This window comes from Oncorhynchus masou, unplaced genomic scaffold (genome assembly GCF_036934945.1).
Source record: "Oncorhynchus masou masou isolate Uvic2021 unplaced genomic scaffold, UVic_Omas_1.1 unplaced_scaffold_1976, whole genome shotgun sequence".
Taxonomy (NCBI): domain Eukaryota; kingdom Metazoa; phylum Chordata; class Actinopteri; order Salmoniformes; family Salmonidae; genus Oncorhynchus; species Oncorhynchus masou.
This window is the reverse complement of record NW_027008468.1, coordinates 1-18,097: the sequence shown is the minus strand read 5'-3', so window position 1 is coordinate 18,097 and position 18,097 is coordinate 1. Positions and strand designations below refer to the sequence as shown.

Below are 18,097 nucleotides of genomic sequence, written 5' to 3'. Positions count from 1 at the left end.
AGTGAAACAAGACTCTGTAAAGGGGTGTGTAACTGGTGGCAGTGAAACAAGACTCTGTAAAGGGGTGTGTAACTGGTGGCAGTGAAACAAGACTCTGTAAATGGGTGTGTAACTGGTGGCAGTGAAACAAGACTCTGTAAAGGGGTGTGTAACTGGTGGCAGTGAAACAAGACTCTGTAAAGGGGTGTGTGGCAGTGAAACAAGACTCTGTAAAGGGGTGTGTAACTGGTGGCAGTGAAACAAGACTCTGTAAATGGGTGTGTAACTGGTGGCAGTGAAACAAGACTCTGTAAAGGGTGTGTAACTGGTGGCAGTGAAACAAGACTCTGTAAAGGGGGTGTGTAACTGGTGGCAGTGAAACAAGACTCTGTAAAGGGGTGTGTAACTGGTGGCAGTGAAACAAGACTCTGTAAAGGGGTGTGTAACTGGTGGCAGTGAAACAAGACTCTGTAAAGGGTGTGTAACTGGTGGCAGTGAAACAAGACTCTGTAAATGGGTGTGTAACTGGTGGCAGTGAAACAAGACTCTGTAAAGGGTGTGTAACTGGTGGCAGTGAAACAAGACTCTGTAAAGGGTGTGTAACTGGTGGCAGTGAAACAAGACTCTGTAAAGGGGTGTGTAACTGGTGGCAGTGAAACAAGACTCTGTAAAGGGGTGTGTAACTGGTGGCAGTGAAACAAGACTCTGTAAAGGGGTGTGTAACTGGTGGCAGTGAAACAAGACTCTGTAAAGGGGTGTGTTGCAGTGAAACAAGACTCTGTAAAGGGGTGTGTAACCGGTGGCAGTGAAACAAGACTCTGTAAAGGGGTGTGTGGCAGTGAAACAAGACTCTGTAAAGGGGTGTGTAACTGGTGGCAGTGAAACAAGACTCTGTAAATGGGTGTGTAACTGGTGGCAGTGAAACAAGACTCTGTAAAGGGGTGTGTAACTGGTGGCAGTGAAACAAGACTCTGTAAAGGGGTGTGTAACTGGTGGCAGTGAAACAAGACTCTGTAAAGGGGTGTGTAACTGGTGGCAGTGAAACAAGACTCTGTAAAGGGTGTGTAACTGGTGGCAGTGAAACAAGACTCTGTAAGGGGTGTGTAACTGTAAAGGGTGTGTAACTGGTGGCAGTGAAACAAGACTCTGTAAAGGGGTGTGTAACTGGTGGCAGTGAAACAAGACTCTGTAAAGGGTGTGTAACCGGTGGCAGTGAAACAAGACTCTGTAAATGGGTGTGTAACTGGTAGCAGTGAAACAAGACTCTGTAAAGGGTGTGTAACTGGTGGCAGTGAAACAAGACTCTGTAAAGGGTGTGTAACTGGTAGCAGTGAAACAAGACTCTGTAAAGGGGTGTGTTGCAGTGAAGCAAGACTCTGTAAAGGGTGTGTAACTGGTAGCAGTGAAACAAGACTCTGTAAAGGGGTGTGTAACTGGTGGCAGTGAAACAAGACTCTGTAAAGGGGTGTGTAACTGGTGGCAGTGAAACAAGACTCTGTAAAGGGGTGTGTAACTGGTGGCAGTGAAACAAGACTCTGTAAAGGGTGTGTAACTGGTGGCAGTGAAACAAGACTCTGTAAAGGGTGTGTAACTGGTGGCAGTGAAACAAGACTCTGTAAAGGGTGTGTAACTGGTGGCAGTGAAACAAGACTCTGTAAAGGGTGTGTAACTGGTGGCAGTGAAACAAGACTCTGTAAAGGGGTGTGTAACTGGTGGCAGTGAAACAAGACTCTGTAAAGGGGTGTGTAACTGGTGGCAGTGAAACAAGACTCTGTAAAGGGTGTGTAACCGGTGGCAGTGAAACAAGACTCTGTAAATGGGTGTGTAACTGGTGGCAGTGAAACAAGACTCTGTAAATGGGTGTGTAACTGGTAGCAGTGAAACAAGACTCTGTAAAGGGGTGTGTAACTGGTGGCAGTGAAACAAGACTCTGTAAAGGGGTGTGTAACTGGTAGCAGTGAAACAAGACTCTGTAAAGGGGTGTGTTGCAGTGAAGCAAGACTCTGTAAAGGGTGTGTAACTGGTAGCAGTGAAACAAGACTCTGTAAAGGGGTGTGTAACTGGTGGCAGTGAAACAAGACTCTGTAAAGGGGTGTGTAACTGGTGGCAGTGAAACAAGACTCTGTAAAGGGTGTGTAACTGGTGGCAGTGAAACAAGACTCTGTAAAGGGTGTGTAACTGGTGGCAGTGAAACAAGACTCTGTAAATGGGTGTGTAACTGGTGGCAGTGAAACAAGACTCTGTAAAGGGGTGTGTAACTGGTGGCAGTGAAACAAGACTCTGTAAAGGGGTGTGTAACTGGTGGCAGTGAAACAAGACTCTGTAAAGGGGTGTGTAACTGGTGGCAGTGAAACAAGACTCTGTAAAGGGGTGTGTAACTGGTGGCAGTGAAACAAGACTCTGTAAAGGGGTGTGTAACTGGTGGCAGTGAAACAAGACTCTGTAAAGGGGTGTGTAACTGGTGGCAGTGAAACAAGACTCTGTAAAGGGGTGTGTAACTGGTGGCAGTGAAACAAGACTCTGTAAAGGGTGTGTAACTGGTGGCAGTGAAACAAGACTCTGTAAAGGGTGTGTAACTGGTGGCAGTGAAACAAGACTCTGTAAATGGGTGTGTAACTGGTGGCAGTGAAACAAGACTCTGTAAACGGGTGTGTAACTGGTGGCAGTGAAACAAGACTCTGTAAAGGGGTGTGTGGCAGTGAAACAAGACTCTGTAAAGGGGTGTGTAACTGGTGGCAGTGAAACAAGACTCTGTAAAGGGGTGTGTAACTGGTGGCAGTGAAACAAGACTCTGTAAAGGGGTGTGTAACTGGTGGCAGACACAGGAGAGCAGAACTAGGTGATAACTAGGTGCTAACTAGGTGCTAACTAGGTGATAACTAGGTGCTAACTAGGTAATAACTAGGTAATAACTAGGTGATAACTATGTGTTAACTAGGTAATAACTAGGTGATAACTAGGTGACAAATAGGTGACAACTAGGTGATAACTAGGTGATAACTAGGTGATAACTATGCGCTAACTAGGCGATAACTAGGCGATAACTATGCGATGACTATGCGATGACTAGGCGGTAACTAGCCGATAACTAGGTGATAACTAGGTGATAACTAGGTGATAACTAGGTGATAGCCGGAACAGTTTAATTTCAACGGCATAAAGAAATAACCAACATGGATACAAAACCCGACGTGCACCAGTCAACATGTGCACAAGCACTTACAGCAAACAACCCCACACAAAGACATGGGGGGAACAGAGGGTTAAATACACAACATGTAATGAGGAATGAGAACCAGGTGTGTAGGAAAACAAGACAAAACAAATGGAAAATGAAAAAGTGGAACGATGGCTAGAAGCCCGGTGACGCCGACCACCACCCGAACAAGGAGAGGAACCGACTTCGGAGGAAGTTGTGACAGGGCTTTATAAATACATTAGATTTGATTACGTTAGACTGCTTCAAAGTGTAGCGAGAAATAACATGGCTTCAGGCTGGATCAACACCCGTTGCATAGAGCTCTCCCAGCTTGGAAGTTGTGGAAACGTATGTTTTTGGTTTGACATTGATTGTGGGAATGAAGCCATAAGTTTCCTGACAGGTTTTTTAAATGTTTTGAGAACAGAAGTGAACATTTTGCCTGTTCTAGGAAAATGTATTTTTAGGTTGCACTCCGAACTATTTGAGAACATGACTTTAAAAAGAACCATAAGGAAACCTTTAGGAAGCGTGATGAGGAAGTACTGATATTCGCACAGAACAACGTTGTTTCTTAACGTTCTCCGAACTATTTGTCAGGATTTGTCCAGGTTTGTTCCGGGTTTTGGTCACTAGATGCCCCCATTGTGCTTTTTGACCTAATGTTTTTTCCCTTGTTCCCCATTATTATTTGCACCTGTGCCTCGTTTCCCCTGATTGTATTTAAACCCTTAGTTTCCCTCAGTTCTGTGCTCTGTGTTTGTATGTTAGCACCCAGCCCTAGTGTTCTGTGTATTCTTGTCGATTCCGGTGGATGCTCTTGTGGAATTCTGTTTTTGTTTTTGAGTATCTCTTGAGGCTTTTTGTGCTATTCCTACCACCTTTTGGATTTGCCATTTTTGTATTGAAGGACTTCTCCTTTTTTACTTTATTAAATACACCGTCTTAAGTACTGCTGTGTCTGCCTCATCTTCTGGGTTCTGCTGACTATTCGTGGCTCAGTTGGTTAAGTGACTGTTTCTCCTCCGGAGACCCAGGTTAGTAACCGGGTCCTGACACTATTTGAAAACATTCCCAATGTCAAAACAGTTGGAGAACTTTCCTAAAACATTATCAAAGTTTAAATTAAATGTAACCATGTTTGAACTTTTAGGAAACGTTCTGTTAAAGCAGGGTGTCAAACTCATTCCATGGAGGAACTAGTGTCTGGAAATGTAGGATAAAAAAATGTTTAGTTCCTTAAATGTGTTGAAAATGTTCCAAAGCCAAGCAACTATCCTGCACCCTTCCCAGAAAGTTGTGGGAAGGTTCTATGCCAAATAATCATCGACACTCACGTTCTCACCAAGCTCTGAGAAACATGGTTCTCAGAACGCTATGTGCTAGCTGGGTTCACTCTCTTTAGAACGGAGGTTAGTGATGTACTCCTAGAAGGCAGGACTGGGCTGATAACTGTCATTTATAACATAACAGATCATTAGTGATGTACTCCTAGAAGACAGGACTGGGCTGATAACTGTCATTTATAACATAACAGATCATTAGTGATGTACTCCTAGAAGACAGGACTGGGCTGATAACTGTCATTTATAACATAACAGATCATTAGTGATGTACTCCTAGAAGACAGGACTGGGCTGATAACTGTCATTTATAACATAACAGATCATTAGTGATGTACTCCTAGAAGACAGGACTGGGCTGATAACTGTCATTTATAACATAACAGATCATTAGTGATGTACTCCTAGAAGGCAGGACTGGGCTGATAACTGTCATTTATAACATAACAGATCATTAGTGATGTACTCCTAGAAGACAGGACTGGGCTGATAACTGTCATTTATAACATAACAGATCATTAGTGATGTACTCTAGAAGACAGGACTGGGCTGATAACTGTCATTTATAACATAACAGATCATTAGTGATGTACTCCTAGAAGACAGGACTGGGCTGATAACTGTCATTTATAACATAACAGATCATTAGTGATGTACTCCTAGAAGACAGGACTGGGCTGATAACTGTCATTTATAACATAACAGATCATTAGTGATGTACTCCTAGAAGGCAGGACTGGGCTGATAACTGTCATTTATAACATAACAGATCATTAGTGATGTACTCCTAGAAGACAGGACTGGGCTGATAACTGTCATTTATAACATAACAGATCATTAGTGATGTACTCCTAGAAGACAGGACTGGGCTGATAACTGTCATTTATAACATAACAGATCATTAGTGATGTACTCCTAGAAGGCAGGACTGGGCTGATAACTGTCATTTATAACATAACAGATCATTAGTGATGTACTCCTAGAAGACAGGACTGGGCTGATAACTGTCATTTATAACATAACAGATCATTAGTGATGTACTCCTAGAAGACAGGACTGGGCTGATAACTGTCATTTATAACATAACAGATCATTAGTGATGTACTCCTAGAAGGCAGGACTGGGCTGATAACTGTCATTTATAACATAACAGATCATTAGTGATGTACTCCTAGAAGACAGGACTGGGCTGATAACTGTCATTTATAACATAACAGATCATTAGTGATGTACTCCTAGAAGACAGGACTGGGCTGATAACTGTCATTTATAACATAACAGATCATTAGTGATGTACTCCTAGAAGACAGGACTGGGCTGATAACTGTCATTTATAACATAACAGATCATTAGTGATGTACTCCTAGAAGACAGGACTGGGCTGATAACTGTCATTTATAACATAACAGATCATTAGTGATGTACTCCTAGAAGACAGGACTGGGCTGATAACTGTCATTTATAACATAACAGATCATTAGTGATGTACTCCTAGAAGACAGGACTGGGCTGATAACTGTCATTTATAACATAACAGATCATTAGTGATGTACTCCTAGAAGACAGGACTGGGCTGATAACTGTCATTTATAACATAACAGATCATTAGTGATGTACTCCTAGAAGGCAGGACTGGGCTGATAACTGTCATTTATAACATAACAGATCATTAGTGATGTACTCCTAGAAGACAGGACTGGGCTGATGTCTGTCATTTATAACATAACAGATCATTAGTGATGTACTCCTAGAAGACAGGACTGGGCTGATAACTGTCATTTATAACATAACAGATCATTAGTGATGTACTCCTAGAAGACAGGACTGGGCTGATAACTGTCATTTATAACATAACAGATCATTAGTGATGTACTCCTAGAAGACAGGACTGGGCTGATAACTGTCATTTATAACATAACAGATCATTAGTGATGTACTCCTAGAAGACAGGACTGGGCTGATAACTGTCATTTATAACATAACAGATCATTAGTGATGTACTCCTAGAAGACAGGACTGGACTGATAACTGTCATTTATAACATAACAGATCATTAGTGATGTACTCCCTAGAAGACAGGACTGGGCTGATAACTGTCATTTATAACATAACAGATCATTAGTGATGTACTCCTAGAAGACAGGACTGGGCTGATAACTGTCATTTATAACATAACAGATCATTAGTGATGTACTCCTAGAAGACAGGACTGGGCTGATAACTGTCATTTATAACATAACAGATCATTAGTGATGTACTCCTAGAAGACAGGACTGGGCTGATAACTGTCATTTATAACATAACAGATCATTAGTGATGTACTCCTAGAAGACAGGACTGGGCTGATAACTGTCATTTATAACATAACAGATCATTAGTGATGTACTCTAGAAGACAGGACTGGGCTGATAACTGTCATTTATAACATAACAGATCATTAGTGATGTACTCCTAGAAGACAGGACTGGGCTGATAACTGTCATTTATAACATAACAGATCATTAGTGATGTACTCCTAGAAGACAGGACTGGGCTGATAACTGTCATTTATAACATAACAGATCATTAGTGATGTACTCCTAGAAGGCAGGACTGGGCTGATAACTGTCATTTATAACATAACAGATCATTAGTGATGTACTCCTAGAAGACAGGACTGGGCTGATAACTGTCATTTATAACATAACAGATCATTAGTGATGTACTCCTAGAAGACAGGACTGGGCTGATAACTGTCATTTATAACATAACAGATCATTAGTGATGTACTCCTAGAAGACAGGACTGGGCTGATAACTGTCATTTATAACATAACAGATCATTAGTGATGTACTCCTAGACGACAGGACTGGGCTGATAACTGTCATTTATAACATAACAGATCATTAGTGATGTACTCCTAGAAGACAGGACTGGGCTGATAACTGTCATTTATAACATAACAGATCATTAGTGATGTACTCCTAGAAGACAGGACTGGGCTGATAACTGTCATTTATAACATAACAGATCATTAGTGATGTACTCCTAGAAGACAGGACTGGGCTGATAACTGTCATTTATAACATAACAGATCATTAGTGATGTACTCCTAGAAGGCAGGACTGGGCTGATAACTGTCATTTATAACATAACAGATCATTAGTGATGTACTCCTAGAAGACAGGACTGGGCTGATAACTGTCATTTATAACATAACAGATCATTAGTGATGTACTCCTAGGCGACAGGACTGGGCTGATAACTGTCATTTATAACATAACAGATCATTAGTGATGTACTCTAGAAGACAGGACTGGGCTGATAACTGTCATTTATAACATAACAGATCATTAGTGATGTACTCTAGAAGACAGGACTGGGCTGATAACTGTCATTTATAACATAACAGATCATTAGTGATGTACTCTAGAAGGCAGGACTGGGCTGATAACTGTCATTTATAACATAACAGATCATTAGTGATGTACTCTAGAAGACAGGACTGGGCTGATAACTGTCATTTATAACATAACAGATCATTAGTGATGTACTCCTAGAAGACAGGACTGGGCTGATAACTGTCATTTATAACATAACAGATCATTAGTGATCTAGAAAAAGCTAATGCTATGGTACAGTTGATACATTTTCCGCCAGATTACAGTTTAGGTTATATAACCGACTAGTAACCGAAAGGTTGCAAGTTCAAACCCCCGAGCTGACAAGGTACAAATCTGTCGTTCTGCCCCTGAACAGGCAGTTAACCCACTGTTCCTAGGCCGTCATTGAAAATAAGAATTTGTTCTTTACTGACTCTCCTAGTTAAATAAAGGTAAAAAAATAATAATATATATATATATATATAGGCACTGTGATAACTGTCGATGTTATAGCGTCATGATATGACAAGGATAGGAGGCTGTGATCGTAAAACATAACAGACAACGTGTGAGTCAGGTTACAGCGATGGCTGTCTGTAGTAGTAATCTCAGACAGAGGCGGTGACAGACCTGGGTGCTGGAGGGGCCGACGGCACGGCGGGGACCTTGATGTCAAAGCCTCCTTGGGGTCTTTCTCTCCTCGCAGGGCAGGGTCATTGTGGGGCTCACGCCCTGTCTCCCAATCACAGATGGTCTTCCTGATGGCCTGCAGGACACTGGGTAGAGAACAGCACCACATACATGAAAAACTCTCAGTTCACATCAGGGGTTTGACACTGACACTGGAGATGATAAAGCAGGTATGTTTTGTGCGGTCCTGTGTGTTCTGTAGTACCTCTGCTGATAACGCTCTTCTTCTTCTTGATGGCCTGCCGTGGCGGGTCTCTCAGGGTGAGCTGGGCGAAGTCCTGCAGGGCCGAGTAGATGGTGTGGCGGATAGCGTGGTTAAACACTGACTCCATACGACCCATCAGGACCTGTAAACCCTTTATCATGGCCATCACCTGGAGGGAGGGACCACCTCACGGTTAGTCTCTAACACACCTAGAGACAGGTTAGTTAGTCTCTAACACACCTAGAGACAGGAACACACCTCAGACATACATTTATAAACCCTTTATCATGGCCATCACCTGGTGGGAGGGACCACCTCACGGTTAGTCTCTAACACACCTAGAGACAGGTCAGTTAGTCTCTAACACACCTAGAGACAGGTTAGTTAGTCTCTAACACACCTAGAGACAGGTTAGTTAGTCTCTAACACACCTAGAGACAGGTCAGTTAGTCTCTAACACACCTAGAGACAGGTCAGTTAGTCTCTAACACACCTAGAGACAGGTTAGTTAGTCTCTAACACACCTAGAGACAGGTCAGTTAGTCTCTAACACACCTAGAGACAGGTCAGTTAGTCTAACACACCTAGAGACAGGTTAGTTAGTCTCTAACACACCTAGAGACAGGAACACACCTCAGACATACATTTATAAACCCTTTATCATGGCCATCACCTGGAGGAGGGACCACCTCACGGTTAGTCTCTAACACACCTAGAGACAGGTCAATTAGTCTAACACACCTGGAGACAGGTTAGTTAGTCTCTAACACACCTAGAGACAGGTCAGTTAGTCTCTAACACACCTAGAGACAGGTTAGTTAGTCTCTAACACACCTAGAGACAGGGAACACACCTCAGACATACATTTATAAACCCTTTATCATGGCCATCACCTGGAGGGAGGGACCACCTCACGGTTAGTCTCTAACACACCTAGAGACAGGTCAATTAGTCTAACACACCTGGAGACAGGTTAGTTAGTCTCTAACACACCTAGAGACAGGTTAGTTAGTCTCTAACACACCTAGAGACAGGTTAGTTAGTCTCTAACACACCTAGAGACAGGAACACACCTCAGACATACATTTATAAACCCTTTATCATGGCCATCACCTGGAGGGAGGGACCACCTCACGGTTAGTCTCTAACACACCTAGAGACAGGTCAGTTAGTCTCTAACACACCTAGAGACAGGTTAGTTAGTCTCTAACACACCTAGAGACAGGTTAGTTAGTCTCTAACACACCTAGAGACAGGTCAGTTAGTCTCTAACACACCTAGAGACAGGTCAGTTAGTCTCTAACACACCTAGAGACAGGTTAGTTAGTCTCTAACACACCTAGAGACAGGTTAGTTAGTCTCTAACACACCTAGAGACAGGTCAGTTAGTCTCTAACACACCTAGAGACAGGTTAGTTAGTCTCTAACACACCTAGAGACAGGAACACACCTCAGACATACATTTATAAACCCTTTATCATGGCCATCACCTGGAGGGAGGGACCACCTCACGGTTAGTCTCTAACACACCTAGAGACAGGTCAATTAGTCTCTAACACACCTAGAGACAGGAACACACCTCAGACATACATTTATAAACCCTTTATCATGGCCATCACCTGGAGGGAGGGACCACCTCACGGTTAGTCTCTAACACACCTAGAGACAGGTCAGTTAGTCTCTAACACACCTAGAGACAGGTTAGTTAGTCTCTAACACCTAGAGACAGGTCAGTTAGTCTCTAACACACCTAGAGACAGGTTAGTTAGTCTCTAACACACCTAGAGACAGGAACACACCTCAGACATACATTTATAAACCCTTTATCATGGCCATCACCTGGAGGGAGGGACCACCTCACGTTAGTCTCTAACACACCTAGAGACAGGTCAGTTAGTCTCTAACACACCTAGAGACAAGTTAGTTAGTCTCTAACACACCTAGAGACAGGAACACACCTCAGACATACATTTATAAACCCTTTATCATTGGCCATCACCTGGAGGGAGGGACCACCTCACGGTTAGTCTCTAACACACCTAGAGACAGGTTAGTTAGTCTCTAACACACCTAGAGACAGGAACACACCTCAGACATACATTTATAAACCCTTTATCATGGCCATCACCTGGAGGAGGGACCACCTCACGGTTAGTCTCTAACACACCTAGAGACAGGTCAATTAGTCTCTAACACACCTAGAGACAGGTCAGTTAGTCTCTAACACACCTAGAGACAGGTCAGTTAGTCTCTAACACACCTAGAGACAGGTCAGTTAGTCTCTAACACACCTAGAGACAGGTTAGTTAGTCTCTAACACACCTAGAGACAGGAACACACCTCAGACATACATTTATAAACCCTTTATCATGGCCATCACCTGGTGGGAGGGACCACCTCACGGTTAGTCTCTAACACACCTAGAGACAGGTTAGTTAGTCTCTAACACACCTAGAGACAGGTTAGTTAGTCTCTAACACACCTAGAGACAGGTCAGTTAGTCTCTAACACACCTAGAGACAGGTCAGTTTGTCTCTAACACACCTAGAGACAGGTTAGTTAGTCTCTAACACACCTAGAGACAGGTCAGTTAGTCTCTAACACACCTAGAGACAGGAACACACCTCAGACATACATTTATAAACCCTTTATCATGGCCATCACCTGGAGGGAGGGACCACCTCACGGTTAGTCTCTAACACACCTAGAGACAGGTCAATTAGTCTAACACACCTGGAGACAGGTTAGTTAGTCTCTAACACACCTAGAGACAGGTCAGTTAGTCTCTAACACACCTAGAGACAGGTCAGTTTGTCTCTAACACACCTAGAGACAGGTCAATTAGTCTAACACACCTGGAGACAGGTTAGTTAGTCTCTAACACACCTAGAGACAGGTCAATTAGTCTAACACACCTGGAGACAGGTTAGTTAGTCTCTAACACACCTAGAGACAGGTCAGTTAGTCTCTAACACCCTAGAGACAGGTCAGTTTGTCTCTAACACACTAGAGACAGGTCAGTTAGTCTCTAACACACCTAGAGACAGGTTAGTCTCTAACACACCTAGAGACAGGAACACACCTCAGACATACATTTATAAACCCTTTATCATGGCCATCACCTGGAGGGAGGGACCACCTCACGGTTAGTCTCTAACACACCTAGAGACAGGTCAATTAGTCTAACACACCTGGAGACAGGTTAGTTAGTCTCTAACACCTAGAGACAGGTCAGTTAGTCTCTAACACACCTAGAGACAGGTTAGTTAGTCTCTAACACCCTAGAGACAGGAACACACCTCAGACATACATTTATAAACCCTTTATCATGGCCATCACCTGGAGGGAGGGACCACCTCCACGGTTAGTCTCTAACACACTAGAGACAGGTCAATTAGTCTCTAACACACCTAGAGACAGGTCAGTTAGTCTCTAACACACCTAGAGACAGGTCAGTTAGTCTCTAACACACCTAGAGACAGGTCAGTTAGTCTCTAACACACCTAGAGACAGGTTAGTTAGTCTCTAACACACCTAGAGACAGGAACACACCTCAGACATACATTTATAAACCCTTTATCATGGCCATCACCTGGTGGGAGGGACCACCTCACGGTTAGTCTCTAACACACCTAGAGACAGGTTAGTTAGTCTCTAACACACCTAGAGACAGGTTAGTTAGTCTCTAACACACCTAGAGACAGGTCAGTTAGTCTCTAACACACCTAGAGACAGGAACACACCTCAGACATACATTTATAAACCCTTTATCATGGCCATCACCTGGAGGGGAGGGACCACCTCCCACGGTTAGTCTCTAACACACCTAGAGACAGGTCAATTAGTCTAACACACCTGGAGACAGGTTAGTTAGTCTCTAACACACCTAGAGACAGGTCAGTTAGTCTCTAACACACCTAGAGACAGGTCAGTTTGTCTCTAACACACCTAGAGACAGGTCAATTAGTCTAACACACCTGGAGACAGGTTAGTTAGTCTCTAACACACCTAGAGACAGGTCAGTTAGTCTCTAACACACCTAGAGACAGGTCAGTTTGTCTCTAACACACCTAGAGACAGGTCAGTTAGTCTCTAACACACCTAGAGACAGGTTAGTCTCTAACACACCTAGAGACAGGAACACACCTCAGACATACATTTATAAACCCTTTATCATGGCCATCACCTGGAGGGGAGGGACCACCTCACGGTTAGTCTCTAACACACCTAGAGACAGGTCAGTTAGTCTCTAACACACCTAGAGACAGGAACACACCTCAGACATACATTTATAAACCCTTTATCATGGCCATGACCTGGAGGGAGGGACCACCTCACGGTTAGTCTCTAACACACCTAGAGACAGGTCAGTTAGTCTCTAACACACCTAGAGACAGGTTAGTTAGTCTCTAACACACCTAGAGACAGGTTAGTTAGTCTCTAACACACCTAGAGACAGGAACACACCTCAGACATACATTTATAAACCCTTTATCATGGCCATCACCTGGAGGGAGGGACCACCTCACGGTTAGTCTCTAACACACCTAGAGACAGGTTAGTTAGTCTCTAACACACCTAGAGACAGGTTAGTTAGTCTCTAACACACCTAGAGACAGGAACACACCTCAGACATACATTTATAAACCCTTTATCATGGCCATCACCTGGAGGAGGGACCACTTCACGGTTAGTCTCTAACACCCTAGAGACAGGTCAGTTAGTCTCTAACACACCTAGAGACAGGTCAGTTAGTCTCTAACACACCTAGAGACAGGTTAGTTAGTCTCTAACACACCTAGAGACAGGTCAGTTAGTCTCTAACACACCTAGAGACAGGTCAGTTAGTCTCTAACACACCTAGAGACAGGTTAGTTAGTCTCTAACACACCTAGAGACAGGTTAGTTAGTCTCTAACACACCTAGAGACAGGAACACACCTCAGACATACATTTATAAACCCTTTATCATGGCCATCACCTGGAGGGAAGGACCACCTCACGGTTAGTCTCGAACACACCTCAGACATACATTTATAAACCCTTCGTTTCATCAGCATCAACTCCTATAGAAGTCCTAGGACCACAGAAGGGACCAGGTTAAGTAATGACCAGGCTAGGTAATGACCAGGTTAGGTAATGACCAGGCTAGGTAATGACCAGAATAGGTAATGACCAGGTTAGGTAATGACCAGACAGTTGGTAGCGACAGCAGAAACAGATATGGGACCAGGCTAGGTAATGACCAGGCTAGGTAATGACCAGGCTAGGTAATGACCAGGTTAGGTAATGACCAGGCTAGGTAATGACCAGGTTAGGTAATGACCAGAATAGGTCATGACCAGGTTAGGTAATGACCAGGTTAGGTAATGACCAGGTTAGGTAATGACCAGACAGTTGGCGCGACAGCAGAAACAGATATGGGACCAGGCTAGGTAATGACCAGGCTAGGTAATGACCAGGCTAGGTAATGACCAGTAGGTCGACCAGGCTAGGTAACGACCAGGTTAGGTAATGACGACCAGGCTAGGTAACGACCAGGCTAGGTAACAACCAGGATAGGTAATGTGACCAGGTTAGGTAATGACCAGAATAGGCAATGATCAGGCTAGGTAATGACCAGGTTAGGTAATGACCAGAGTAGGTAATGACCTGGCTAGGTAACGACCAGGCTAGGTAATGATCAGAACAGCTGGCAAGACAGCAGAAACAGATATGGGACCAGGCTAGGTAATGACCAGGTTAGGTAATGACCAGGCTAGGTAATGACCAGAATAGGTAATGACCAGAACAGCTGGCTAGACAGCAGAAACAGATATGGGACCAGGCTAGGTAATGACCAGTTTAGGTAATGACCAGGCTAGGTAATGACCAGAATAGGTAATGATCTGGCTAGGTAACGACCAGGCTAGGTAATGACCAGAATAGGAAACGACCAGGCAAGGTAATGACCAGACTAGGTAATGACCTGGCTAGGTAATGACCAGAACAGCTGGCAAGACAGCAGAAACAGATATAGGACCAGGCTAGGTAATGACCAGGTTAGGTAATGACCAGAGTAGGTAATGACCTGGCTAGGTAGCGACCAGGCTAGGTAATGACCAGAACAGCTGGCAAGACAGCAGAAACAGATATGGGACCAGGCTAGGTAATGACCAGAATAGGTAATGACCTGGCGAGGTAACGACCAGGCTAGGTAATGACCAGAACAGCTGGCTAGACAGCAGAAACAGATATGGGACCAGGCTAGGTAATGACCAGGTTAGGTAATGACCAGAACAGCTGGCTAGACAGCAGAAACAGATATGGGACCAGGCTAGGTAATGACCAGGCTAGGTAATGACCAGGCTAGCTAATGACCAGGTTAGGTAACGACCAGGCTAGGTAACGGCCAGGCTAGGTAACGACCAGAATAGGTAATGACCAGGCTAGGTAATGACCAGAACAGCTGGCTAGACAGCAGAAACAGATACAGGACCAGGCGAGGTAACGACCAGGCGAGGTAACGACCAGGCTAGGTAATGACCAGAACAGCTGGCTAGACAGCAGAAACAGATACAGGACCAGGCTAGGTAATGACCAGGTTAGGTAATGACCAGGCTAGGTAATGACCAGGCTAGGTAATGACCAGAACAGCTGGCTAGACAGCAGAAACAGATACAGGACCAGGCTAAACGGCCAGGCTAAATGACCGGAGCTGGGTGACCAGCTAGGTAATGACCAGAACAGCTGGCTAGACAGCAGAAACAGATTAGGTAATGACGGCCAGGCTAGGTAATGACCAGGCTAGGTAATGACCAGGCTAGGTAGCGACCAGGCTGACCAGAGCTAAGTACGACCAGAACAGCTGGTTAGACAGCAGAAACAGATACACGACCAGGCTAGGTAGCGACCAGGCTAGAGTAACGACCAGGCTAGTTAATGACCAGAATAGGGTGATTGGACAACAGACAGATTGTGGAGGAAAAGGTAGTAATCTGACCTCGACAAGGGCAAACTTCTCCTCAATGGTGTAGTTGTATCGTGTAGCTCGTTCATACTCCTCCCGCGTTGTCAGGACACTCCTTGTTGGAGTACTTATCCGTTGGATGAACCAGCTTCCGCAGTACTGCAGGAAGAGTTGTCTTCATCATTATCAACATCATCAACATTATCAAATCCCAAACAAATGTAAGGTGTCACATGCACCGAATACAACAGTGAAACACTTACTTACAATCACTTAACCAACAATACAGTTAAGAAAATACCAACAACAAAATAAGTAAGAGATAAGAATAACAAATAGTTAAAGAGCAACAGTAAATAACAATAGTGGGGCTATATACAGGATATTACGGTACAGAGTCAATGTGGAGGCCATATACAGGGTATTACGGTACAGAGTCAATGTGGAGGCTATATACAGGGTATTACGGTACAGGGTGTTACGGTACAGAGTCAATGTGGAGGCTATATACAGGGTGTTACGGTACAGAGTCAATGTGGAGACTATATACAGGGTATTACGGTACAGAGTCAATGTGGAGGCTATATACAGGGTATTACGGTACAGAGTCAATGTGGAGGCTATATACAGGTGGTAGGTACAGAGTCAATGTGGAGGCTATATACAGGGTATTACAGTACAGAGTCAATGTGGAGGCTATATACAGGGTATTATGGTACAGAGTCAATGTGGGGGCTATATACAGGGTATTACGGTACAGAGTCAATGTGGAGGCTATATACAGGGTATTATGGTACAGAGTCAATGTGGGGGCTATATACAGGGTATTACGGTACAGAGTCAATGTGGAGGCTATATACAGGGTATTACGGTACAGAGTCAATGTGGGGGCTATACAGAATATTACGGTACAGAGTCAATGTGGTGGTGAAAACAGGGTGTTACGGAACAGAGTCAATGTGGAGGCTATAGACAGGGGTACGGTACAGAGTCAATGTGGAGGCTATATACAGGGTGTACGGTACAGAGTCAATGTGGAGGCTATAAACAGGGTACCGGTACAGAATCAATGTGGAGACTATATACAGGGTGTTACGGTACAGAGTTAATGTGGAGGATATAAACAGGGGTACTGGTACAGAGTCAATGTGGAGGCTATATTCAGGGTGTTACAGTACAGAGTCAATGTGGAGGTTATATACAGGGTACCAGTACAGAGTCAATGTGGAGGTTATATACAGGGGGTACCGGTACAGAGTCAGTGTGGAGCCAAAAGAGAGAACAGAAAGAGAGAAAGAGAGAGAGAGAGAAAGAGCAGAAAGAGAGAGAGAGAGAGAAGAAAGAGAGAAAGAACAGAGAGAGAGAAGAAAGAGAGAACTGAAAAAAAAAATTTTTGTTTAAAGACCTTGAGGAGAGACTGTGGGCAATAGGAAAGATTATGGATATACTGACAAGATGTCTCTGGCCCTAAAAATCAGAGTGGTTGTCTAGCATGGAAGCGGTCTCGCCTATCCTTTCTTTGGATTAGTGGATACCTCATTTTTGTAATCCGTTTTTGAATATCCGATGAGGTTGTTGACATCAACGCCTGTATTCATTGGAGAGAGATGCTATGCCAAGCCTCATGCCTAGCCTCATGTCATGAATATGCATAGCCATCAAGATAACTCCGGGATCTCACGTGTCCCACTTACTGTATATCAACTCGTAACAACTTAAGATTTACTAAACTTGTATTCAATCAAATAAGCCATTCAGTTTGTTGGCCAAATTCGACACTCTCTCCAAATCAAATCAAATGTATTTGTCACATACACATGGTTAGCAGATGTTAATGTGAGTGTGAAATGCTTGTGCTTCTAGTTCCGACAGCGCAGTAATAACCAACGAGAGTAATCTAACTAACAATTCCTAAACTACTGCCATATAGACACAGAGTGTAAAGGGATAAAGAATATGTACACAAAGATATGAATGAGTGATGGTACAGAGCAGCATTGGCAAGATAAAGTAGATGGTATCGAGTACAGTATATACACATGAGATGAGTATGTAAACAAAGTGGCATAGTTAAAGTGGCTAGTGATACATGTATTACATAAAGATACAGTAGATGATATACAGTACAGTATATACGTATACATATGAGATGAATAATGTAGGTTATGTAAACATTATATTAAGTAGCATTGTTTAAAGTGGCTAGTGATAGCAGTTGCCGTACCAGGCGGTGATACAGCCGACAGGGTGCTCTCGATTGTGCATCTGTAGAAGTTTGTGAGTGCTTTTGGTGAAAAGCCGAATTTCTTCAGCCTCCTGAGGTTGAAGGCGCTGCTGCGCCTTCTTCACAATGCTGTCTGTGTAAGTGGAC

The 18,097-nt window shown here is 43.7% G+C and overlaps 1 pseudogene; it reads right to left on the bottom strand.

Annotated features, from left to right (window-relative positions):
- LOC135532661 (cytoplasmic FMR1-interacting protein 1 homolog) overlaps positions 1 to 15,907 on the bottom strand; it is a 74,123-nt pseudogene extending 58,216 nt beyond the window's left edge.
- Positions 15,908 to 18,097: the final 2,190 nt, after the last annotated feature.